A 26749-nucleotide genomic window follows, 5' to 3' on the forward strand; every position below is an offset into this window, starting at 1 on the left:
CTGGAAAAATCGAATCTACTAGGAAATGCTCTACTCATAGATTGGAACCGTTGAATTTAATCTATCTGTTCCCACCTGTGAAAATGTTATCCAGTGGGTTCACAAACTCAGATCCTTCCAAGGAAAGGTCCTCATAATTGCACCATATTAGGTCCCACAACCATGGTGTCTGGATCTGTTCGACTGGTGCCTGCATCCACTACAATTTCAACAAGGATGTCTAGACCAGGTACTGCACCTCAGTTTGAGATATCTTTGGCACTTCACACTTGGAGTTTCTCAAAAGAAGTTTAAATAGAATGTTGGGTAATTCCAATATAGTTAACCAAGTAATAGCAGGTCATAGGCCCCAAACTTCTATGCAATATGAGAAAGCTTAGAGCCTTTTTCCAAAATGTATTAAGTTAACGGCTCCAGACACATTGTCGGAAACAGTGGTGTTGGAACTTTTGATTTCCGTCCAGAGTTAAAGGCCTTCAATGTTCTACAATTGCATCTTATAAATTAGCATTGGTTGATCCTCTGGTGTAGGGTTTTAACATTACTTTGAATCATAGAATTTATCAAATGCTCAGATCATCCTTTTTCATTCAGAGAACCCCTCGGCCCAAGAGAATCCCACCTTGGTCACTAGATAAAGTTACTAACTTCTTATGGGGCTTAACTACAATACAAATCTGAGCCGACAGATTGCTCCAGAAAGCAGCATTCCTTCTAGCAATAGCAACAGGTATGAGAATCAGTGAGCTGGTTTCAATTTCCAATAATCCATCATTATTTCCCACGGTGATTCTAAGAAAATTGAAAGGGAAGATTTTCAAGTTCAACCTATCCGGATCAAATGGCTGATGGATGAGACAAGGGTTCCTCATATGTTGTGCCCAGTTAAGAACCTTCAAGAGTAGTAAACCAGACTCCCTAATTGAGGCCCCTATGGAATTTCATCACAGGATGGTAAGAAATTGTCTCCTAGTCAAATGACAAAATATTTATCTCAGTTAGTGAGTAAGCAGACCCTGGCAAGAAATTTTGGGCACATGTCACCAAGAAATATGCAGGGTCTGTGGCCTTTCTGCAGCATATGAGCCTCAGTCAGATCAAAGAAGCAGGCTTTTGGAAATCTTCAAAACCTTTCAAAGCAGCTATCTTCATCTATCTCTTTAAAGATGCTCCACATGCAGTGGTCCTGGGGTCCTCCTCCAACTCGCCCATCTCCAAAACCAGGACCTTTTCTTCCTCATCAGAATAGAGTGAGAATCCTGACATGGGAGTTTCCGACCAGACAGAATGCTGGACTAGAGAGGTACAACCTGTACTGTATTATTGTAATAAAAATATACTGTACTGTATTATTGTAATAAAAATATACTGTACTTTATTATTGTAATAAAAATATACTGTACTGGTAATTATTGAAAATTACTGTACAGTATACAAATAATTATACAAAACTGTAATAAAGTACCTGGTATGTGTGCCATTCTGAAACTGATTACCGTGATATCTCAGCCTATAAGGCCAAGACGGCCCCCCAAAATTTCCATTTAAAAAGTAGCTTTTGAGCTCTAGCTGCATAAGACCAGTACCCAAATGTGACACTTACCCACTGACTCAGTAGTCCTCTACCAACCATCCTTGGTTTTTAAAAATAAGGCCAATTCACCTCCAAGTAATGTCATCAAATGTTACCCGCTGTGTAGTGTAAACACTAGTGACGCCACTGAAGGCTCTGCTATTTACCGAACCGGAACTAATGTCGGTTGTTCAGTAAAATTTTTTCCATTTACTTGAAATGGATTTACCAATTCATTTGTTTATTTATTTATTTCAATTCACTTCAAGTAATGTCATCAAATGTTCGCTGGTGTAGTGTAAACACTAGTGACGCCACTAAAGCATCGGCTATTTAATGTAACTGAACTAATGTCGGTGTTCTAGTAAAAATTTTTCCATTTACTTGAAATGGATTTACCGATTTATTTGTTTATTTATATATTTATAATATACTGTAACATATTAAACACACTGCAAGTATTTCTTAATTTATACGCTTGTTCCTGCATGAGGTGATCGGGTGGGAGTGTTACCTGCCCTGGTGGAGGGACTGTGTTCCACTGTTTATACAACAGACACCAACTCATTCTAATTGTGGTGTTCATCAGGACTTGGAGGAAAAGTACATGATATATATATATATATATATATATATATATATATATATATATATATATATATATATATATATATATATATATATATATATATATATAATATATATATATATATATATATATATATATATATATATATATATATATATATATATATATATATATATATATATATATATATATATATATATATATATATATATTTATATATACTGTATATATATATATATTCACAATATTTTATAATCACAGTCATGTACTGAATATTCTATGCAAAAAATATAAATTTTAAATTAATTATTTCTAGTGTGGTCAACTTCCTACACAAAGACAGGCTATAAATAGCTGTCTTATCTCCACCTCCCTCCCTCCCTCTGTTCTCAGAGAGGTCTTGGTAAATAACTTTTGTTTGTTTAATTTCATTGTTTGTCTATCATGTTGTATCAAAGTAATATTACTAAAAGTTTTAGGCAGCTACCAAACAGGGAGATTCTACTGCCTGGGAAGATATTGGAAGCACAATGTACAGTATTGTCTAATGGTAGACCCTACTACCATATGGCATCACGAAAATTGTGACCAAGTCTTAGGTTGCTGATTAATCTTTCTGCCTCATTTACACACAATTGTAGAGTTTCAATTGTTTCTCTTCCTTTGACAACACAACATACATACAATATAATGTTTCTCACCTTTGATCTTTTTTCCATTTATTTATGGTTGGTTATTTAAAATAATGCCAATTCACTTCAAGTATTGGCATCAAATTTTACCGGCTGGTGTACACTAGTGACTCACTTAAGCGGCAGTTATTTAATTGGAACTAATGTTGGTGTGAGTAAAATATTTCCATTTACAGTGACCCCTCGTTTAACGAACGCCTCGGTTAACGAAATTTCGGTTAACAAACTGCCTTCCATAAGGATCTTCAATTCGGTTAACGAACAAAAATTCGGTTAACGAATTTCTTACGAACCAACCTCAACATGTTTTCGCCTGCACTGACCGGGCAACCAGCTTTAGTATCAGTCCGCCAATACATTAATCGGTTCTAGGGCTTAAATTCCTTACTATTTTAGTAAATATCAAGAAGTTTATAATATTCAATAATTTTAAAAGTTTAATATTAAATTTTTTAGTCATTTTAAGAATTATTGAACATAATTGAAGGTAAAGTGACTAGTTTAATGCGCGGCATCCAGCCTCTTAACACAGCAAACAGGCGTTAGTCTCTCTCTGTTTTCACTGGAGGTAACATCTTGCTTGAGACTCTTCAACTAAACGCTTTTTTTTCTGTGTTTCCAAGCAAATTATTGGTCATTTTGAAATATATTTTACATATTGACAATATATAATGCAGTGCAGTGTTGATTTAAAGAAAATAATCTTGAATTACACCAAGAGAACTAAAATTTTATGGTGAAATAAGTTGTTGGAGTGATCAACTCCCCAATGCCTTCTTTTCCTTCTCCTCCTCCACCTCCCACTTAAAATGCACATCATCATCATCATCCAGGAGCCTTCTACATACACACCTCAAAGTAAGTAAATTTTTCTGCCATTTTTGTTGAAGTTAGGAAATTTTCGGTGAGCTGGAACCAATTACCCAAAAACCCATTGAAACAATGGTTTCGGTTAACAAACTTTTCGGTTAACGAACGACCTTCTGGAACGGATTGAGTTCGTTAATGGAGGGGTCACTGTACTGAAATAGATTTTGTTGATTTATTTGTTTATTTATTTATTTATAATATTAGTTGTATCCTCGCTAATCGCCGTCAATTGTACTCACAGGGTGACCGCTAAGTGAAAAACCGCTAAGGAACAACAGAACATATGGGATTAATTCCAATAGAGACTGGCTCCACCCCTCAAACTCCACTTTGACGGCTAATAACAACTATGTTGTAAAAATATATTATCTTAATTTTTATGATGGTATGCACACACAATTAATAATTAAGAGAAATATCAATAATATTAGGTTTTTTAACACTTACATTAGTAGAAAAGATGACTGGGCACACGGGGATGGGCGGTTGGTTCCGAGGCAGAGGGCAGATTATTGGCCCTCACCTGTATCACTTGTATCAATTGTATCACTATCCACCACAGAGGCTTGCAGGGCCTCTTTGTCAAACCCCTCAAAGTCCATATAAGTCCATATCCTCTCTATAATTATCACTATCACTGACTTGGGCCGGCTGTGGTGGGTGGCAGGTGAAGAACTCGGTAATGTTTTGACGACTGGGCGACCTTGTGCGCATCGTGCCTGCGCCGCTTCCCGCGTATATGAGTAGATGAACCGCATTAAGTGAAAGTTCGGTTCTGGCGAGGCACCGCGTATATGAGAAATCGCGTTAAGTGAAACCGCGTTAAGCGGGGTACAACTGTACTGTAATACATTAAACACACTGCAAGTATTTTCTTTAATTTATATACTTGTTTCGCAAAAAAGGGAGGCTACCATTATAACTGGTAGGTGATCATTAAGGACCAAACTCCGAATCCATGACGTGACTTCTGTTAATCATTCTCATCCTAAATTTACCACTGTCGGTAGTTTCAAGAATTAACTCAGTCATTTACTGAATATTCTTTGTAAAAAAATAAATTTTAAATTAATTATTTATAGGAGATAAGTATTATGATCAGTAAATATACAGATATGCATTACTGACCACCTCCGAACACAAGGACGGCTAAAAATAGCCACAGGCGGTCACAGTCAAGGTCACTTTCCCTTTCTTATCATTGCCAAAGGGGGGGTCGGTGATGATAGCAGCTGTGTTTATTACCGGGGTATATTGTTCTTTTACGGTATGTTAGACTGGTTTATAATACATTTTTATTATTTTAATATACCGGTAATCTTCATTTTAATCCAGCTTCCCAAACGTAAGTTTCAGTATAAAATAATTAATGGTAGGACTTTGTGAGTGGTTTACCATGTTTCCATCACCACTCTTGACACGCTAAACCGCAATATTTAAGAGGTAAGAATTTTATACTTGGTGATTAAGACGACCCCCTAACTTTGGGCAGATTTTTTTAATGTTCAAATTCCGTCTTATAAGCCGAGATATACGGTATGGTAAAAATGTAAAGGAAAATATGGAATAGCAGAATGCATCACATATTGATGAATGCTATTGTTTTCTTAATATTTATCTTCATTCAAGAGTTTGCTAATAATAAAATACTGAGCAGCTTACCTAGACTGAGCTCGAAGAGCTGGATCTAATGAGGGAACTGTGATGGTGATGCAGACCTGTACTGTGTCACCTGCAAGGTGCACTGGCCCACCTAACACTTGAGCTCGCACTTCCACCATTTTCTGTAATAAAATATTATAACAGTCTTTTTAGATCAAGAAAAATATATCAAGGGCCTGATAAATTAATTCTATGTTGTGTTTATAACATACAGTATTGTGATGCTGTTAAAATTGAACAGAGCAAGAAAAATGCTTGTCAAAATTAAATACTGTAATGTATTGCACTGGCATGGTTCAGGTCCTTTAGTATACGTACCTGCAGGAAAAGGTCAGTTTATACACATCAATGAAGGGACGAGGAGGAAGAGGGTACACTTTCCCATAGGGACCAAACGATTGCCTGGAAATTGCATCAAAGAAAATACAAAAATACAGGTAATGATAAAGTGTCCATATAACTTGTGTTTTGTCTGTTAATGATTGGGTCAGACAACATACCAACCACAACTAACTGAAAAATAATCTAAGATTGTTAAAATAGGTCTTGGTGGTTCATTTTATCTGTTATTAGATGTGACATAGCTTGGTAACTTGATCATAAACATAAGAGACTCGATGCTTTGCAAGGACATGCAAATACTGTATGATCTTTGCAAATTCATATTTTTCCATTCACCCAGACAAAATTATTATTTTATACCTGTAGTACATGAAAATGAACATATTAGTAGATCCCTTCAAAATATTACAGGTTTTAAGGTGGTGCCCAGCAAACATGGGGCTGAAGCTGGCTTTTGCTTCTGGAAGCCATTTTTGAGGGGCTTGGCTTTGAACCCACAGGCCTGGCTTTGAATTTTCTTCTTTACACAGACACACACACACTGACCATATCGTGATGTCACAGCAGACCTGATCTCTTACAGTTCTGTTCCCAGAATGACCTAACCTTAGAGAGCCCAGGTGCATGCTGATCCCTCCTATTGGCCTATTCTCATAATGACCTCATCTGAACCTCTGACAAGTACCACCTCTGCCTCTCTGTCTTCTCAGCCCCAGGTACTGCTGGCTAACCGTCAGCAAGACCTATAGAATATAAGGTCTGCTCACGCATTTAAGAAAATGGAACCTCCCGAAATTCATACTGTTACTTGTGTCAACCCCTCTCTGGCCAAGATCACATAATATGCAAAGAATAAATTTTAACCTCTACAGTTGACCTCTAGGGGTAAAAAAAAATACAATGGACCTCACACCTGACTCCTAGTCAAGATACTTTACCAGATGCATAACCTGTCATCCCAATAACCTCACCTCACCATTTCAGCTTGATGTTCCTCATTTATACAAAAGATTTAGTGCTGGTGTTTTTTGGGCTATTTTCATGTACAGTACTAGCAAACCAAGTCATTGAGATTGAATGAAATATTAACTTAGAAAAGAGAATTCTGACAATTTGCCTTCCACTTACAGAAATAAACTATCTTGACTTTGAAGGTAAATCTAAGAAGATTGCAGATGGTCAGATAAATACTCTAGGCAAAATAATATATTTACACAATAACCCTTAAATAAACAAATTTGCTTTATATATCAGCATCCATCTGGGATGCTTGATGGCAAATTTTGTCAACGGTAATGTTAATGTCTAATTCCTTCTTCGGTGAATCTGCTTCAGATCCAGCACCTGTGATCACCAAGCCTACCGGGTACCCCCCCCCCATATATTCTGGTGTAAGTGGCGGTGTAATGACCACGGTCGTAGACATTACAGTAGTTAACATAAAATTAGACAATTCATATTGCTCTCAATAGCCCACAAAACATGCCTCCTTTATTGAGTCCCCCATCTAAGGTGTCCGTTTTCTTATTGCTTCAGGATGCCTGAACCCTCTGTTTTCTCTCCATTTCATGTATCTCATAGACTAGGGGTTCTCAACCAGGGGGAAATTCCCCCCAGGGGGGGAATTCAGGTTTTCAGGGGGGGGGGGAAAACTGATTCGGGAGCAAGAGATATGTTCGATGAGAAATCAATCACAGAATTTTGGCCCTTGATGTGCGATTCCTACCCAAAAGTGGCAGAAAGAGCTATCTGTGCATTGCTTCCGTTTGTGTCGACATATCTTTGTGAGTCAGGCTTTTCAACTCTGTTGCAAATTAAAACGAAGCAACGTAGTAGATTAGAGGTAGAAAATGACCAGACATTGTTCAAAAACACGATCCTAATTGAAGAAACAATCATGGGTTTCATTGATAAATTCATCTGCATAAAAAATTAATTATAAATTACAATATCCTGGTATTCTATTGAACTTTTGGTTTATTGCATTTAGCTTCAGTTTATCCTGTTAAGTAATTCATTATAAAAAAAAAAACTATTTTTTATTCAAGTTTTATAAAACCATCAACATTTAATTGGCATTTAATTTGTAAACCCACCATAATCCATGTAAAATAAATGTATAAATATGGAAAAAATAAGAAGATTGTATATGATATTATTTGAATGCAACTTGGAGCAGACAAGGAAAGAGGGGAAAATGATTCTGACATATGGCGGTGCGGGGCAAACAAGGTTAAACCACTGTCTCATAGACTAGTGTTGACTTCCACTAGAGATTTAAATTCGAGAGAGAACCCAATGATTTTACAATTGCAATATGTCTTGATAGATGAACATATCAAGATCCTCGTGAGTGACGCTAAAGCTCAACCATTAATAAAAAACGTCAAATATGAGTTGAGTCCGCTGAAGAATATCCTAATATCGCCTCAGATAGCGAGTTTCCAAGAAAAACCTCCGATTAACCCAACTCCATTAACCAACTCAGATTAAACCATTCCATCCCAAAACCCCAGCACAGGCCACTGACCCACATCAGCCTAAAGCATAATGTAATTATAATGATAATGATGATGATGATGATGATATTCATATCAGCATTAGATAGATGATGATGATAATGATGATGACATTCATTTTTAAGATGATGCTGATTTTGACCTCAATAATAATAATAATTAATCTATAATAATAAAATAATAATAATAATAATAATAATAATAATAATAATAAATAAAGAACAGAAATGCAAAAAATTATCAAGTATGTTTAAACAATAGTAAGATAAACAATCTGAGACCCCAAATGGAATGAGAAAGTCAGACCCGACCAATGTTCCTTTCAGATATCATATTTCGATTCTTTTCCATTTTTATTTACGTTTTTGTGGGTTCATATTTATTTACTAAAAGTGGTTAATGTTTAAAGGTAAATCAATGAATGGTGGAAATGAACAAAAATGAATAGAGAGATAAATGAGGCAATAGATAGGTACTTTGAAATGTAAGTTTTATTTGCAGACTTTATTTATTTAACCGACCCTTGGATTATCCGTTTAGCCTTCCCTATGTGGGCGGTTAATCAACAGTTTTATACACCGAGATTAGATCTTCTGATGCTCACAACAGAGAACTGATGTTTGTAGTTAATGATTGAAGCTTATCTAGTTTTAAAAGCCATTAATCTCCTAAAAGAACATGTTAACTTCATTCTCTATCTAAACGTATACCCATAGAGTCCATGTTCGACATTATGCGATGTTAGAAATCGATAACGTGTGTATTCGATGTCAATTCACTTTTTCGACAAGTCAACTCTGATTAGATTGTAACAATAGATGTAAGAAACTTACCTGAATCACACACTGGGTTTCATAGTCGGTTCAGCACTGATTTATATGCGAAATCTGTCATTTACAAGACGCAGCCCTTCTGGCAATCGGTGCAGGCCTGAGTTGCCAGTTAGCGTAACGCATGACGAGAACGGCATCATTCTCGAGATTAGATGGGACGATGATGTCTAGTGCCCTGGGAACTAACACCCTTGAGATGAGCTCTCTGGCGTGTGTCAGACTACAACCGACCTAAGAGCGCTCTTCATTTGTTGGTGTGACACTAGTGTACTCCTCACAATTACATGGAGCAGAGTGTTATTGTGGTACATGATAGGGGATAACTAGCAGAAAAATAGTTATGCCATGTCGAGTAGTGAACCCATAAATATTGATATTACCAGTAATAACGTTTTTATGTGGGTTGTGAGTACATCATTCATACGTACTACCAACTGAGTCCTACCCATTATTGTTGTACATGATTGGGGACAATTAGCAGAAATATAATTGTCCCAAATTGAGTATTGTGCTCATAAATATTGAAATTACCAGTAATAACGTTTTTATGTGGGTTGCGAGTACAGTATAGCCTTCATTTACGCGGTCAATTGAACCCACGGAGGTCCGCGTAAAACGAGAAACGCGTAAACGAAATAACAGAATATATGGGATTAATTGAAATAGAGACGGGGCCGGCCCCCAAACTACACTTTTTCCGACACAATAATACGTTGTAGTAAAAATAACATCTTAATTTTATGATGGTATGCACACACAAATAATATTTAAGAAAAATACAGTTGCTGGTTAATGTCCATTCAAATAATGGACTCAACTCTCCCCCCCCCCTCTTCCCATGCTCGCTGGCTCCTCCCTCTCTGAGAAATGTTTGGGTGAAAACACTAGGTTTTTAGGTTTAATAATAAATAATACCTCAGACTATGTTTAGGATAATATAATTGACATTGCTGGATTCCTTGCAAGACTGCCAATAATTTGAATATAAACATCATATATTTAGCACAAAAGATAAAATTTTACTCTTTCTAATAAAATTCTTAAATTATAGATCTAAAATTTGTATGTCTAATGCAAATTTGAGCTTCTTTATATTCAAATTAATCACTATCTTATAAGACTTCCAGTAATGTAAATTATATTCTGGCCGGGTAATTTCTATGAATTTTATGAGCTATAAACAAATATCTTCAGTAAATAAACAAATTATACTTCACCCAGACACAATACGTTACGTAACGTTGTAGTAAAAATAACATCTTAATTTTATGATGGTATGCACACAATTAATATTTAAGAGAAATATCAATAATATTAGGTTTTTTAACACTTACTTAGTAGAAGAGATGGCTGGGTACACGGGGATTGGGGTTGGTTCTGAGGCAGAGGGCAGATTATTGGCCCTCACCTGTATCACTTGTATCACCTGTATCACTATCCACCACAGAGGCTTGCAGGGCCTCTTTGTCAAACCCCTCAAAGTCCATATCCTCACTATCACTGACTTGGGCTGGCTGTGGTGGGTGGCGGGTGAAGAACTCTGTAATGTTTTGTTGACTTGGTAACCTTGTGCGCACCCTGCCCGCGTAAATGATGGAACGAACCGCATAAATAAAAATTGTCGGTCTGGCAAGGTGCCACGTAAATGACCAAACGCGTAAACCAAATCCGCATAAATCGAGACTATACTGTACATCATTCATATGTACTACCAACTGAGTTCTAATAAAATATTGTCAAGTGTGTAAAGTAACCATCTGTATGGCCAAGGAAATAATCTAATCACTGTTGAATGTTGAAACCAAGAATTGAAGATTTATTTTGCTACTTGTAAAGTAAGACCTTGCGTTACATTTCTATCCGAGTGTGTTTAAATTAACATCTTGTCCACTCTTCATCTAATAAATATCGATTTAGTAAACTATGAGTATTGCCGCTCATTTCCTTCAAATAGACTTGGTAGTTGGTTCTCAAAAAATAACTACTGTAACTCACGAGCCAAAAGCTTGAGTCTACCACACTATCAGTTATATTCTAATAAAAGCCTGGGTGGTGGTAGACTACCTGTTTGAGTATAGTAATTATTTTTATAGGTAATTTTAAAGAATGAAATGGTTATCCCAGGTTAATCCATTGTATAGAATATAACTAAACCATGAGATAAATTGAAAGTAAGAGGAAGGCACAAGAAACAAACAATGACACTGACACAAATATAGAAAAGGAAACAAGACTGTGTAAATAAGACAATTAAAGATGGTTATATAAGACAGAAATAAAATAGAAAATACAATAATATAAATAGAAACACATAGAGAAACATAGATAAATGAAGAAATGAAATAAATAAGCACATTGACATAAAGACTTGAAAAAGATATTAAATTAGAAAATATAAGCAAAGAAATATGAGAGACACAAAGACAGAAAGACTTGGAAAACTAAATTATTTATATATACACAAAAAGGGATAACTCTTTAAATCTCTCTTACACAGCTATAGATAAAAATAATAAGAGTAGAATAAAATGAAAATGCCCCCCCCCCCCCGTCATGTGAGGTCATAACTCCTGTCATCTACGTCTATAGCCTCTCAGCATGGCAGTTTCTTTGAAGTGTTGACAACTTGACAATGACTAACTAGAGGCGGGTAAATACGATGTTAGGCTATTATCATGATGACAATTATAATTTTTTTCTAAAATGATCTTGCATAAAGTAATATAAATATGAAGTTGATATGAAATTCAGATTACTGAATGTCAACAAATATACATCTTCATGGTGATTTTCACATTACAGTATAGTCTTCATTTACGCGGTCAATTGAACCCGTGGAGGTCCATATTAGTTTTGGTCATGCGGGGATTCTCAAAAAAAATTTAAATAGATTGTTGGGTAATTCCAATATAGCTAACCAAGTATTAGCAGGTCATAGACCCCAAACTTCTATTCAATATGAGAAAGCTTGGAATCTTTTTCAACAATTTATCAAGTTAACAACTCCGGATTCATTATCGGAAACAGTTGTGTTAGAATTTTTTGAATTTCTGTTCAGAGTTAAAGGCCTTCAAGGATCGACAATTGCATCTTATAAATCAACGTTGGTTGACCCTCTGGCTTGGGGTTTTAATATTACTTTGAACCCAAGGATTTATCAAGTGCTAAGATCGTCCTTTTTCATTCAGAGACCTCCTCGACCCAAGAGAATCCCGCCTTGGTCTCTGGAAAAAGTTACTAATCTTCTTATGGGGCCTAATTACAATATAAATCTGAACAGGGATAAATTACTCCAGAAGGCAGCTTTCCTTCTAGCAATAGCAATGGGTATGAGAATCAGTGAACTGATTTCAATTTCCAATAATCCATCATTATTGGTATTTTCTGAGGAGGATGTTATCCTTTTTCCTACGGAGATTCTAAGAAAAAATGAAAGGGAAAATTTCTAAGCTCAACCTATTAGGATAAAACGTCTAATGGACGAAACAAGGGTTCCTCACATATTGTGCCCAGTTAAAAATCTTCAGGAATGGTTAACCAGATTCACTAATAGAGGCCCTTATGTTTTCTCATCAAGGGATGGTAAGAAATTATCTCCTAGTCAATTGACAAAATCCTTATCTCAATTAGTGAATCAAGCAGACCCTGGCAAGAAATTTTTGGCACATGACACTAGGAAATATGCAGGGTTTGTGGCCTTTCTGTGGCAGATGAGTCTCAGTCAGATCAAGGAAATGGACTTTTGAAGATCTTCAAAAACTTTCAAAGACAGCTATCTTCATCTATCTCTGAGAGATGCTTCAAATGTGGTGGTGCTGGGTTCCCCTCCCCCACCTAGTCAATCTCCATTACCAGGACCTTCTTCCTCATCAGAATAAAATGAGTATCCTTTATGAGTAAATTAACATTTTACCTTCCGGTAAATGTTCCTAATTTTGGAAATATTCCAAAAGATTTATAATATAATCTGGACCTCAGTCAGCGGAGCCTTGTATGCAAAGTCACCTCCCTCTCCACCTCCTGCTCGGGTATTCTTGCTGACGTCACATTCAGAGCTTGAACAAAAAGCCGTTTTTTTTTTCTAAAAACCAGTTTTTGTGATATAGCTCGGAATGCGACGTCCATAACCCACCCATCTCCACCCCTCGAGAGTTGACTTTTATTTACTGCTCGCTCTGAGGCAAGAGATGAGGGTCGTGATGCGTACAGTGGGTGGTGAAGGAGGGGGTTTTGAGAATTGCAATTAAAAGCCAGGTAGCGACGTGTCCTCCCAATATTACTTATTAAGTAATTATTAGATGTTTTAATTGCCTGTATGATGGCCTGGCGAATTGGCTAGAAATTAACATACCTAGGTATCATTGCTGACGTCGCAGTCCAAGCTATATCACAAAAACTGTCTTTTAGAAAAAAAACGGCTTTTTAAACCCATTTTCCATGAAAAATAGTGGACGGTCATTATCTGAATAATTACAGTACGTACCTTGATTTATGGTTCGTAATAGTGATATCTCCGTAAGCCACAACAACTGGTGGAGAGCAGTTCTAAGAATGAGAGATTTCCAAATAACAAGACAACTTCCTCAATGCCGGAAAAAAATCCCTAATTCCCGGAATTTGTCGGAATTTTCCGGGTAGTAATGGGAAAATTTTCACGGAAGTTCCAGAAATTGTGCATTATATCATCTCTCGAACCCGGAAAGAAATCCCCCAACCCCGGAAATTTTCCAAGTACCAGAATTTTCTCAGAATATTCCAAAATGATGCATTATTTCATCTCTAAGAGCTGGAAAAAAATTCCCCATCCCTGGAATTTTCCAGGTGCTGTACCGGAAAAATTTTCTCAGAATTTCCAGGAAATGTCCCTGATTTTCATCTCTCAAACCCGGAATAAAATTCCCCCACCCTCAGAATTTTCCAGGTACAGTGATCCCTCGGTTAACGAACGCCTCGGTTAACGAAATTTCGGTTAACGAATTACCTTCCATAAGATTCTTCACTTCGGTTAATGAAAGAATTTTGGTTGACGAATTCCTTATGAATTTTTCCCAACATGTTTTCGCCTGTTCACCAGCTGTAGTATTAGTCCGCCAATACAGTAATCAGTTTTAGGGCTTAAATTCGTTACCATTTGAGTAAATATCAAGAAGGTTGTACTATTCAATAATTTTCCAAGTTTTATACTGTATTAAAGTTTTTAGTCATTTTAACAATTATTTAACATAATTGAAGTACAGGGAACTAGTTTTTAGCGCGCCAAACAGCCACTCAACACACCCAAAATGGCGTCAGTGTGTGTCCCTGCTCTGTGGAGGAAGCTTCTTGCTTGAGACTCTCTTGAACATAAACTATTTTTACATTTTTACAGTACAATTATTGGTCATTCTGAAGTTTATTTTACATATTGACAATATATAATGCAGTGCAGTGTTGATTTAAAGAAAATAATCTTGAATTACACCAAGTGAACTAAAATTTTATGGGTGAAATGGAGGCATGGGGTGACTTCTCTTCCACCCCAATGCCTTCTCTTCTCCCTTCTCCTCCACCCCCATTCTAATTCCCATCATCATCATCATCAACCAGGAGCCTTCTACATGCACACCTCAAAATAAGTGTAATTTACTGCATTTATTTTTAGTTTGTATGTAATTTTCAGTGAGCTGGAACCAATTACTCAAAAACCCATTGAAACAATGGTTTCAGTTAACGAATTTTTGGTTAACGAACAACCTTCTAGAACGAATTGTGTTCGTTAACCAAGGGACCACTGTACCAGGAAAATTTTCTCAGAATTTTCCAGAAAATGTGCCCCTCGGAAAATTTCAATTCTGGCTATCGGAAAGTTCCGGTTGAGAGGAATTCCAGCTAATGGAGATATCAGTATTTCACTTGTTGCCACTTGACGAATCTTGTGAATGTTATAGTTTCAATCGGTAAATTTGACAATTCTACGACATTTCTCTTGAAGGGCACTAACTCCGTATAAGTGACATATTTAATATTTTAGTATGTATGTTCATATGTGGCGGTACATACCCAGAACGACTGTGGAGCCCCCCCCTATTAGGTTAGGAGGTAAAATTATAGTTTCGGTCATCCCTGTATTTAGATATCCAAAACTAATTTAACCTAACCCGACTTAATGTAACCTAACCTATATCTAACCTAACTGGGGGGTATAGTTTTCTTTGCTTTGTCCTTATATAAACAGAAATATGAAATTCCATGTTCAACCTAAAACGAATCTTTACCTTGTTTTTGTTAGTACTGTACAGTGCAAAGTGCTACCAGAGGCATGGTTAAATATAGTTCTCGCGTTCGCCAGTAATGCACGATTAGCCAATCAGAGAGCACTCACTATAAAAGAGCATTAGTAGGAACTTAGCCGGTCATGGCAAAATATCCACTGTCTTTTTAATATATTCAGAAATTGCTAACACCTACTTGTATATTGAGTCTTATATACGAAGAAAGAGCAAAAACCTAAAAATTTATTCTATAATGTTTCCGTCAGAAATTTATATTTCTCGAGTATTTTAACCAATAAAACTACCCACAATATCAGTTGTTCAAAGTGGGCAGGGCTTTGAAGTAGAGGGAAAATGTGGGGTAAAATCCTTAAAAAGAACACCAAACAAACCTTTGAAAACCTTACCTAATGTTTCATAACTTGTAAAAATTTTCAGAATCACTTTCAAGTTTATGGATCCCTCCTCATCTGAGCACCAAAAACACCATCACCTACTAAACACCAAAAACATGAATAAGGTACATTTGCATATTTTTTTAGGATTTATAAAGGTTAGTGTGAGATTGTGAGATGGAGTATCATCGTACGATATGTTTTCCCATGTGTGCAGGCGGGAGTTAGGTCTGTGGCAGCGCAGGGTTGCCAGTCACTGTCTGACGCTGCAGGAGTAAAGTCTCCAAAGAACCTGGTCTATTATTCAAACCTCTCACATGGCGCAGTGAGTAGGATGCCAGGGTTCGACACGCCATAACAGCCCTGACGAGGGTGCCAACATGGCCCCTACTTGTCCACGATTCGCGACGCCCTCATGGGGATGCCAGGGCATCTATACACCGGCGGGGAACACCACACGCGCCCAGCAGCAGACCATGAGTGCATTGATGGCTCAGATGCCGACTCTGGCTACTGGCGGCCACGGTCATGCCCCTACGCCAGCCATGAAGCCCTCAGCAGCGGTCACTCCAGAGAAGTGTGAGACAGAAATGCCAGCAGCGGCGTTTAGGACGTGGAGGCGGTCCATGGAGTCGTGGGTGATGTTAAACGGATGGTCACAGCTGGTGGCCACACTTCACATTCGCCTGAACTGTGTCCCTGCACTCTAAAGGGTGATTGACTCGAGATATCCCAGCGGTCAGTGGGAGCAGCTCTCGCCCAAGGAAGTCCTGGACGGCATCAGTGGAATAGTTCTTCAATCGTCAAACAAGCTGTGAAATGGAACGAATTTTTCAACAGTAAACAAGGTGAAGAGGAGCCCATGAAAAGGTATTTTCAACGATGCTTCGCAGAGGCAGTGGAGTGTGAATATAAATGTCCCACCTGTGATAAAGACCTCTCTGAGTACATGCTATTACGTAAAGTTATGGTGGGCCTGAGTAACCCAGTGTTGAAAAGAGAAATTTTCCAGGGATACTTGAGTTATAATAGTGTTGAAGTGCTTAGAAACAAATGTATGTTATTTGAGGCAGCAGTGAGAGATGCTGGTGTATTGTGTCATATGTCTGGCCAGGCAGTGATGGGAACAGCCACGGAGGCAGCGGCGGTTGGTGATGACTTTACGGGTGAGTCTGAGGTAGCTGCCGCCCGACCTGGACACCCCAGTCGCGTGCACTGTGGGAACTGCGGCATGACACATGCCTCCGGCAAAAGCAACTGCCCTGCAAGTGGGGCCACATGTCGCAATTGCTCTAAGGTTGGTCACTTCAAAAGGTGTTGTAGGAGTAAGACAGCCCTAAGTGCTTCTGTGGATGTGTCAGGTGCTGTCACAGTGGCAACAGCCCAGCTATCCTGCCACCCCAGGTTACAAGTGTTCGTGACCCAGGCAGGGGGCAATTCCCTCACCATCCCTCTGTTGGCTGTGGCTGACACGGGTGCTATGGTGTGTGTGGCAGGGTAATCCCTGCTCCAGGACATCGGTTTGTGTCCTGGGCAACTTCGGGCCCATAATGGCCTGAGGGATGTGGTGAACAAACAGCTCATGTGTCTGGGGTCCGCCCCCTGCCGCCTCAGTGTGGGCGAGGGGTCCACCGTCCAGGAGGTCTACTTCGTGCAGACTGCCAAGGCCCTCTACCTGTCATTGGAGGCTTGCAGTGCCTCAACTTGGTGCCTGTCAACTTCCCACTCCATAGGAGTGCTGTGGCTGCCGTGGGCAATAGAGGGGGGCAGCACACTGCCGACGACCTACCTCCGAACCCTGGACCTGGGAGCAGTCATGTCCCTCCTAGGCCAGTTGAGATGCACCTTGCCTCCTTTGGAGGAGAATGTGGCCAGGTTGGAGGCATGGCTGCTCACGCACTTTTCATCCACCACATTCAACACCAGCAGGTCCCCACTGCCAGTCATGACTGGTCCCCCTCACCGTATCACCTAACGCCCAGCACGACCCCCTACGCCCGTCACACACCTGCTCCCGTTCCGAAACATTGGGAAGCGGAGGTGAAGGCCCAGTTTGAAGAGGATGTCAGGAGAGACGTTATCCAGCCAATGCCTGCTGGTGAGGCTACGGAGTGGTGCGCCAGGATGGTCGTGGTGGCCAAGAAAAACGGTCAGCCCGACACACTGGAGACTTCCAACGCCTCAATGTAAGCTGTCTGAGGGAGACGCACCACACACCTGCACCATTCGACATGGTGTCTGGGGTGCCAGTGCACTCGTTCAAAACCGTAGAGGACGCCTTCTGGGGATTTCATCAGGTGGAGTTGGAGGAGGAGAGTAGACGCCTGACCACATTCATCACACAGTGGAGCCATTTTCGATACTGCAGGACGCCCATGGGACATTGTTCAGCATCAGATGCCTTCACCAAGAGGTTTGATGACGCCATTCAGGATGTGCCCCGCAAGTACAAGTGTGTGGATGACACTCTCCTCTATGACTCCAGTGTGAAGGGGGCGTTCTGGCACACCTACGATTTTCTGGAGACCTGCACTCGCACAGGTATCACACTGAAGCCAGAAAAGTTGTTGTTCTGCAGGAGAGAAGCCGAGTTTGTGGGTTTCCTCCTGGGGTGGGACCTCTACCAGCCCACTGCCCAACGTCTGTCAGCCATCAAGGACTTCCCCATGCCTGATCAGCCATCAATCACTGACATCAGGTCCTGGCACGGCCTGGTTAACCAGTTGGCTCCCTTCCTTGCCACTGCACCTGTGATGGAGCCCTTCCGTGAGCTCCTCAAGAAGCCAGTGGGCAAGTGGGTGTATTGGGACGACCAGCTGCGGCTCAAGTTTCGCCAGGCACAGGACACCATCTGTCAGTTGGCCAGGGACGGCTTGGTGTACTACGACAAAGCCAGGCCTACGGCAGCTGTCACGGATTGGAGCAGGGAGGGCAACGGCTTCGTCGTCCTGCAACAATACTGTGTCTGTGCCTCTCCAGAGATGCCCTTCTGCTGCAGGGGAGGGTGGCGGTTGGCTATGTGCGTTAGCCAGCATCTGAGCACGGCCGAGGCCGGCTACGCTGCAGTAGAAGGGGAGGCCCTGGGGGTGGTATGGTGCCTGCGCAAGGCCAGGCTGTTCCTCCTTGGCTGTCCAAACCTCATTCTGGTGACGGACCACTGCCCCTTAGTTGGCTTGCTAGGGGACAGAGCCCTCACAGATGTGGCTCAAGGAGAAGGCCCTGCAGTTCCAGTTCACGGTCAAATACTTGTCAGGGAAGCGGAACTGTGCAGCCGACGCCCTATCCCACTTTCCTTCCCTCAGGGCGCCGCCCGACATGGAGGACATGGACCAAGAGGAGGACCTGTGCGCTGCAGTGTGTGCGGTCACAATTGCAGCACTGGATCAGGATGGTTGCATCACTATGGACGAAGACACAGTGTGCAAAGCAGCTGCGGACGACCCAGTGTACCAGATTCTAGTGTCGAGGGTGCTGGCGGGCGACTGGCACCCCCACAAGTCACAGGAGGTGGCCTGTCTGCGCCTGTACTTCTCGGTGAGGGACAGGTTGGCTGTGGTCAGGGGTTTGGTCACCTACACCTTTGACCAGGGCTGCGTGCACCTTGTCATCCCCGACTCCCTCCGCCACCGGGTTGCCGTTAACCAGCACGTGGGGCACCAGGGCCTCGACTCCATGCTCAGGCAGGCCCGGCAGTCTGTCTATTGGCCTGGCATGGAGGGTGACCTGCAGTATCATCAGTTCCGGTGTGCTGCTTGCGAGACCCACGCCCCTTCCCAGCCTCCAAAGTCGTTGGTCTTGACCCCCGCGCCAGACTATCCCTTTCAATAGGTGGTGGCCGACTTGTTCCACCTGCAGGGCCACACGTACCTAGCATATGCTGACCGACTCACAGTTGGCTGGAGATCGCCCACTTCCCCAACGAGGCCACCTCAGGCAAGATCATCGCCCGTCTGCTGGGTTACTTCACGAGGTGGGGGGCACCCGAGCAGATCTCCACGGATGGAGGTACCAACCTTGCCAGCGGTGAGATGACGGATTTCTTCAAGTCATGGAGGTCGAGGTGCGGCTCTCGTCGGCCCACTTCCCCCAGTCCAATGACAGGGCAGAGGCTGGGGTCAAGGCCGCCAAGAGGCTCCTCAGGGACAACACTGGCCCCGGGGGTAGCCTGGACTGTGATAGGACATCCCAGGCCCTCCTCCAGTACCTGAACACGCCTCTGCGGGGGGTGAACAAGTCGCCCGCCCAACTTGCCACCGGCCGCCAGCTCTGTGACTTCATTCCCGTTGCCAGACAGCACCTTAAGGTGGACCAGCACTGGCGGCGGGCACTTCGTCTGAGGGAGATGCGCTTGTCTGAAGCCCAGGAAGGATCCTTCTGTCGAGGGGGGGAGGTGTTCCACCAGCTGGCTCCCCTAGCTGTGGGCGCGCAGGTGCGTGTGCAGGACGCCACTACCAAGCTCTGGGACAGGACGGGCATAGTGGTGGAAGCCCTCCCTCACAGGTAGTATGCTGTCAGGTTTACTGGCAGTGGCAGGGTGTCCATCCGCAACAGATGCCACCTGCGATGCGGCGCCACCCCTTTGCCTACTACCCCTGTGGTGCATCATGCTATGCCTCCTGGCCCCCCTTCTGCGGTGCCTTCCGTACCCGCGCCCTCGCTCGCACCCCCCGGCCCCTTCCTAATTGGGCGTGGCCAGGCCCGGGAGAGGCTGCAGGCACCCGGGTTGGTTGGCTGACTATGTGGTGTAAAATCAGTTTTGAGGGTTTTTTTTCCTTTCTGTTTGTTTGTTTTTTCTTTTTCTTATTCGCTCTCTCCGAGCTTACGAACATGTCATTGTTTTGTTTTTTCTTGCATTATTTTTTATGATTGCATTGTTTTCCTTTCATTAGTTCAAATGTGCAATGTCATTTCCTTTTAACTTGGGGGGAGATGTGAGATAGAGTATCATCATACGATATGTTTTCCCATGTGTGCAGGCGGGAGTTTGTCTGTGGCAGCGCAGGGTTGCCAGTCACCATCTGACGCTGCAAGAGTAAAGTCTCCAAAGAACCTGGTCTATTATTCAAACCTCTCACAGTTAGGAAACATTAGATCAGGTTTTCAAAAGGTTTTTTTAGTATTTTACCCCACATTTTCCCTCTACCTCAAAGCCCTGCCCACTTTGAACAAGTAATATTGTTGGTAATTTTATTGGTTAAAATACTCATCAAATATAAATTTCTAACAGAAATGCTATAGAATAAATTATTTTTAGCTTTGGCTAATATGAAGGACTTCACAGCCAACGCATTATTTTTATTGATGTTTATATTCTTACTATATTTTCATCAGCGAGTTTTGATATAATAATAATTTTTAAGGAAACTGCTTCGTTTGGTAGATAATTAGGCGAGCAGGCGCACACTAATTTGTCTGGCCCACACTACTTTGTCAGGAGCACACTACGCTGTCTTTCTCGGTGCAATACAGCAGTACAAAGCCAGTCTTCTCCGATCGACGCCAGTGTATGTTTATGAGCCACACGGATCAAGCGGCTACCCTCACATACACAAAAATCATAAAATTCCGCCATATAATAGTAACTTCTTTCTGTTTAATAAGCCGGGGGGTCTGGAGAGTTGAGCCTCAGGTACGTTTCTTTGGTTAGGTTGCTGAGGTCTTCTAACAACACTTGTTTTTCTTATCAACTGAGGTTAGGTTAGGTATAAATTAGATATAACCACTTTTTAATGCATTTTCCAAAACTACGACAGTGTCCACTATAAAACACAGTGAAAATGTGACTTTTTAAATTCGTTTTATATAAAAATTCAGCGGCTGTGAAGTCGTAAATAATTACCAATCACCTTCAAGTATCGTGTCGTGTGACCTGGCTGGCCAATCATTTTTAACCAGCCTTCCACCGTGCAATTTCAAATTTTGAAGGCTTTTGTGAGAGCATGTGATAAGTGTTCTCTCCCATACCTGTGTGGAAAGATATTAAAAGCTGGGTGTTTGGTTCAGGCATCAGGAAGGACCACTATGATAAATAATTTGCTCAATTTTTCATTTCAATCTTATTTTAAAAATCAAGAAACCATCCTGCACCACTTCCTTCTTCAGATCGCCCAGTTGTATCCTCCACCACAGTAGCAGGTAAGCTAGGTTGTATATGTTGTAGGTTAGGATATGATAGGATAGGATCAGTTTGTGTTTTGGTATTTTATGGTGTTTACTCAAACCTGACCGGCATTTTGTACAAATTAGCAGTTTGTTACAAATAAAAATTCCAATTTTTTGCAAAAACTGTTTACTTACACAAGGAATAAGGTCAGATTCGAGTAAAACACACCATAAAACACCAAAAAAATATATATTTTTGTATCAAAACCTGAGGATAGCCAATGGACGAATATTTACTGGGTCTAAACTACCGATTCCAAAACTTAAAATCCTAAAATTCGCTGGATGACCAAAATGATTGGTTAATATTGATGATTGACCTGCTGACGAGTCATTTGTTTTGTGTTTATTTTATTACTCTATTTTCATCAGTGACTTCTGATATGATAATCATTTCAGTATTTTTTTACAAGTAGACAACCAACGAACCTCATCAATTTTTCTCACCAATCAAAGTAATTGACCATTTTAAACATTTTTGTTCCATATAATATGCTCACAAATGTTTAATAACGGCAATAGAATAGTCGTTAATACAATTTTTTCCAATACTGTATTGTACAACATCAAATCTCCCGCGTCAGTCAGGACTATCACTCGGGTTTCTACGTCACGCTCGGTTATGCAAAAGTCACGCTTGTACTTCTTGCGTTGTTAGGTTAGTTTAGCTTTGATGCTTTCTGGTTATTAAGCAATGTTTTTTCCCGATGTTTTTTGTTGTTATTAGAAGGAATTTGACAATGATTTCTGCCGCCCATTAGCCGTGTGTGCTTCCCCCTATCCAAAAACCCTGATTTCCCTCGAGTCCCCCATATTGAAGGTGGGGGGGCATAACTCAAAAACAGCTAATTTGCGACAAAAATCATCGTCAAATTCGTTCATGTGACAACAAAAACATCGGAAAACACATTGCTCAACAAAAATCCAAGGTTGTCCACTTGAAAAAATTTACCATAATTTCTTGTTCAAATGCTTCATTGGTAGATATTTTGAAGCCTAAGGTGCTCACTACTTTGTCTTCTCAGCGGTAATGCTGTTAAGGTTAGATTAGATTAGGTTAGGTTAGGTTAGGTTAGGTTAGGTTGGGTTAAAAAAACATTTGCACAAACTATGAGTGTCCTCTATAAAATGGTTTTAGGTTAGGTTATAAAAAAATTGCACAAACTACGAGTGTCCATTATAGAAAAAGTTAAAGTGTGGTGTTTTATAATAGTTTACTATGCTAAATCGCCGGCGGGTCACTTGTTAATAATTACAGACCCGGTATTATTTTACTTTAGGACATAGCGAGCCCGAAAGCTATAAACATTTAGATCTCCCTATTCTGAGCATTTTGAACACCATATATAACAGACGGAATGGGAAATAGCAACACAATTGAATTTTATTGATTTTACGTACTTCGTCTTCATCTCCGAGATGTTGTCGGCATGAAGCCGCGTTAATTATGGATCACACATGCGCAATATTAACTGACATCATCGAGTCGTGACCATTTATGTATCGATATCTCGAGATTTTTTTTACCAATCACATTTGAATTTTTCAAAGGAAGCAGCCTGGGTACGGATTTGAAATTCAATGACCAGTCTGACAATGGCCGTGGTGGAAGTTGGTTGTCAATCGTGCTCCTACGATTATTTTAAGTTTATTGCCGAGTTTTACGAGCAAGACGATCATTCTATCAAATTCTTAGGTATCCCTGGTCCTTCTACTTCTAACTAAGGTATTGTACGCCCCAAAATTTTAAACTACTGAAACATTTAAGTTAGGTTAGGTTAGTTTAAGCTAGGCCTACGGGTTAGGTTAGATGACTCGTTTTCTCCCCCGAGGGAGCGAGTAATTACCCAAATGTACCCAAATGTAGCCGCAATGAAGTCAAATGATGGTCCTACAAGAATAAATCGGACTGCCAATCACTTCTCGACTGGTATTTGGTGGCACGAAGTCACAAAAAATTGGTAAACTTAATTTAATCTGAGTTAATAGATAGAGTGCATGTACCTAACCTAACCTAACCTCGACTAGTATTTGGTGTCACGAAGTCACAAAAAATTGGTAAACTTAATTTAATCTGAGTTAATAGATCGAGTGCATGTACCTAACCTAACCTGACCTGACCTAACCTAACCTAACACAACACAACTCAGATTAAATTAAGTTTATCAATTTTCTGTGACTTTATGACATCAAATAGTAATCTAGAAGTGATTCACAGCCCGATTTACGCTTGTAGGACCATCATTTGACTTCATTGCGACTACATTTGGGTACATTTGGGTAATTACTCGCTCCCTCGGTACATGCACGCGACCTATTAACTCAGATTAAAGTAAGTTTTCCAATTTTTTGTGACTTTGTGACACCAAATACCAGTCGAGAAGTGATTGGCAGTCCGATTTGTTCATGTAGGACCATTATTTGACTTCATTGCTGCTACATTTGGGTACCATTTGGGTAATTAGTCGGACCGTACATTAATGTATATCGTTTCTCACTCATGATCTATTTTTTTTTCGATTTTGTATTTACTTACAATTATTATTATTATTATTTTGTATTAATTTGCTATTAATTGTTGTAATGATAATTATAATACTAGATATTATTATTAATTTTCGCCCCCCCCAAGGCCCTAATGTGGGTCAGTGACCTGTGCCCGAGTGGACTAATCCCCGTAAAACAAAAAAGGCAGTACAGTACAGAGAATAAAACTTACAAGCTCGACTCAGCTCAATGTTGACGTCTGTGTCTGTCACCTCTCAGCTGCTGCGGCACAGACTGTCCGTTCTCGCTGACTCTCACCTAGAATTCAGATTCGGATTCATCTCACCAGCTGGTTGAACCTTTTTTGCTCAATGTAAACTTAACAATTTTGAGGCGGTTATAGTTAATTAGGTTTGGTTGGAAGTGCTTTCTGGTTACCTGAAAATTGGATGGTTCTGATTCAATCAAGAGTACGGTCCTCATATCCTCCAAGGTTTTGTATCTCTATGGACTCGGTTTTTAATTTCATTCATCCACCCCTGGCCCTCCTGAGGCTCTTTTTTACTTTTATCCTCTTCACCAAAAGATCGGCTCGCTAGCCGCCCGGGCGATCGGTCACGTCTCTGTCACGCACTGTTGGTAAGTACTGGGCATGCACCGGCTCCTGAATGTACCTGAACCCGCTCCAGTGTTGGTCAAGTCTTCTCTTGAAAGAGCTCACACTCGGTGCCGTCACAACACTCTCTGGTAGATTGTTCCAAGAGTTTACAACCCTCACTCCAAAAAAGTTTGCCCTCACGGTTTTCTGGACTTGTGGCTTCTTCAATCTTGAGCTGTGACCCCTTGTGGGGCGAGCGTCTGCCAGCTCCAAGTAAGGACACTCGACTAAGTAGTGCCCCCTGAGATGCTTATACACCTCAACTAGGTCCCCCCTTGCCCGTCTGTAGTATAAGCTAGGCAAGTTCAGGCGCTCCAATCTCTCAGGGTAGTTGAGGTGCCGAAGTGCAGGCACCAGTCTGGTGGCCCTCCTTTGAACATTTTCAACCAACTGACAGTCCCTAGCATATCTCGGGGACCAGATGGGGTGACAGTACTCCAGATGGGGAAGCACTTCACTCCTGAAGATCGTCACGAGGGACGGACCGTCTAGATATCTGAACGACCTTCTTATAAGACCCAATAATTTATTTGCCTGATTTACCTTCTTCTCACAATGGCCCGAGAACTTCAGCTCATTGTCAACATACACACCTAGGTCCTTCTCACACACAGTCTCAACTAGCGCAGTTTCTTCATCCCGCTGGGACATATGATACGCCTCCTTACCGATGGTACGCCCCAGGTGCATCCTCTTACACTTCGTGACATTGAATCTCAGCAGCCATTTCTTCGACCATTCCTGGAGCCCACAGAGGTCCTTCTGCAGCTCTTCTCAGTCCGCTTGGTTCTTAATTTCCCGAAATAACTTGGCGTCATCGGCACACATTTGTATGGAGGAATGTACAACGTCAGGCATGTCATTTATGAAACAAACAAACAACAGCTGGCCCAAACCACTTTCGGAGGAGGGTTGTAAACTCAGGAACAGATGACGATTTCTTGTTGTGACGGCACCACACTGAGCTCTTTCAAGAGAAGACTTGACCAACACTGGAGCGGGTTCAGGTACATTCAGGAGCCGGTGCATGCCCAGTATTTGCCAACAGTGCGTGACAGAGACGTGACCGATCGCCCGGGCGGCTAGCGAGCCGACCTTTTGGTGAAGAATATAAAGGAAAAGACGTGACCGATCGCCCAAGCATAACAAAGCTGATCAGTGGCGAAAGAGGATAAAAGTAAATACACTCGCCATGACTTACACTTGTGACAGGCACAGATGACGATTTCTTCATTAATCACCACCTGCTGGTCATGTAGAAAGTCTTCTATCCACATAGGACATTTCCCGAATTCCGTACCCTTCCAGTTTGATTTTCAGCTTTCGTGGGTACCTGTCAAAGCCTTGACAAAATCTAGGTAAATATTGTCGATATTACCACCGTTCAGAATATGGGTCCAAATATCCAATACCTTGGCAATTGTGTTTAACAGGGGCCCGGCATAAAACCATGTTGGCAATCTTTTGCATTTCTGATAATACTCTCAAATTACTTTACGCTAATATGCTGGGTCAAGGCTACTGGTCTATAGTTGTTCAGAGCGATCAGCGCTAACCCAGATAGGACTCACATAAGCCACTTTCCATTCACGCAGGACCACGCATTTACATTTCATCGGACAAAACAGGATCTTCAGGAACAGAAAATAAATTTGCTACAACTCTCTTAGCACTCTAGGATGCATCATGTCAAGATTCCGGGACTCTTATGGACCT

General features: G+C 41.0%; 1 long non-coding RNA gene across 1 annotated transcript; it reads right to left on the reverse strand.

The window, feature by feature from the left end:
• Positions 1 to 5375: 5375 nt before the first annotated feature.
• On the reverse strand, positions 5376 to 24782 carry LOC121874044. Its single transcript, XR_006090338.1, has 3 exons — positions 24608 to 24782; positions 5705 to 5788; positions 5376 to 5508 (listed from the first exon to the last, which is right to left on the reverse strand). It is a non-coding gene; the product is annotated as an uncharacterized LOC121874044 (long non-coding RNA).
• Between the last annotated feature and the right edge of the window lie 1967 nt (positions 24783 to 26749).

This window comes from Homarus americanus, unplaced genomic scaffold (genome assembly GCF_018991925.1).
Source record: "Homarus americanus isolate GMGI-L3 unplaced genomic scaffold, GMGI_Hamer_2.0 scaffold50892, whole genome shotgun sequence".
In the NCBI taxonomy this organism is placed as follows: Eukaryota; Metazoa; Arthropoda; class Malacostraca; order Decapoda; family Nephropidae; genus Homarus; species Homarus americanus.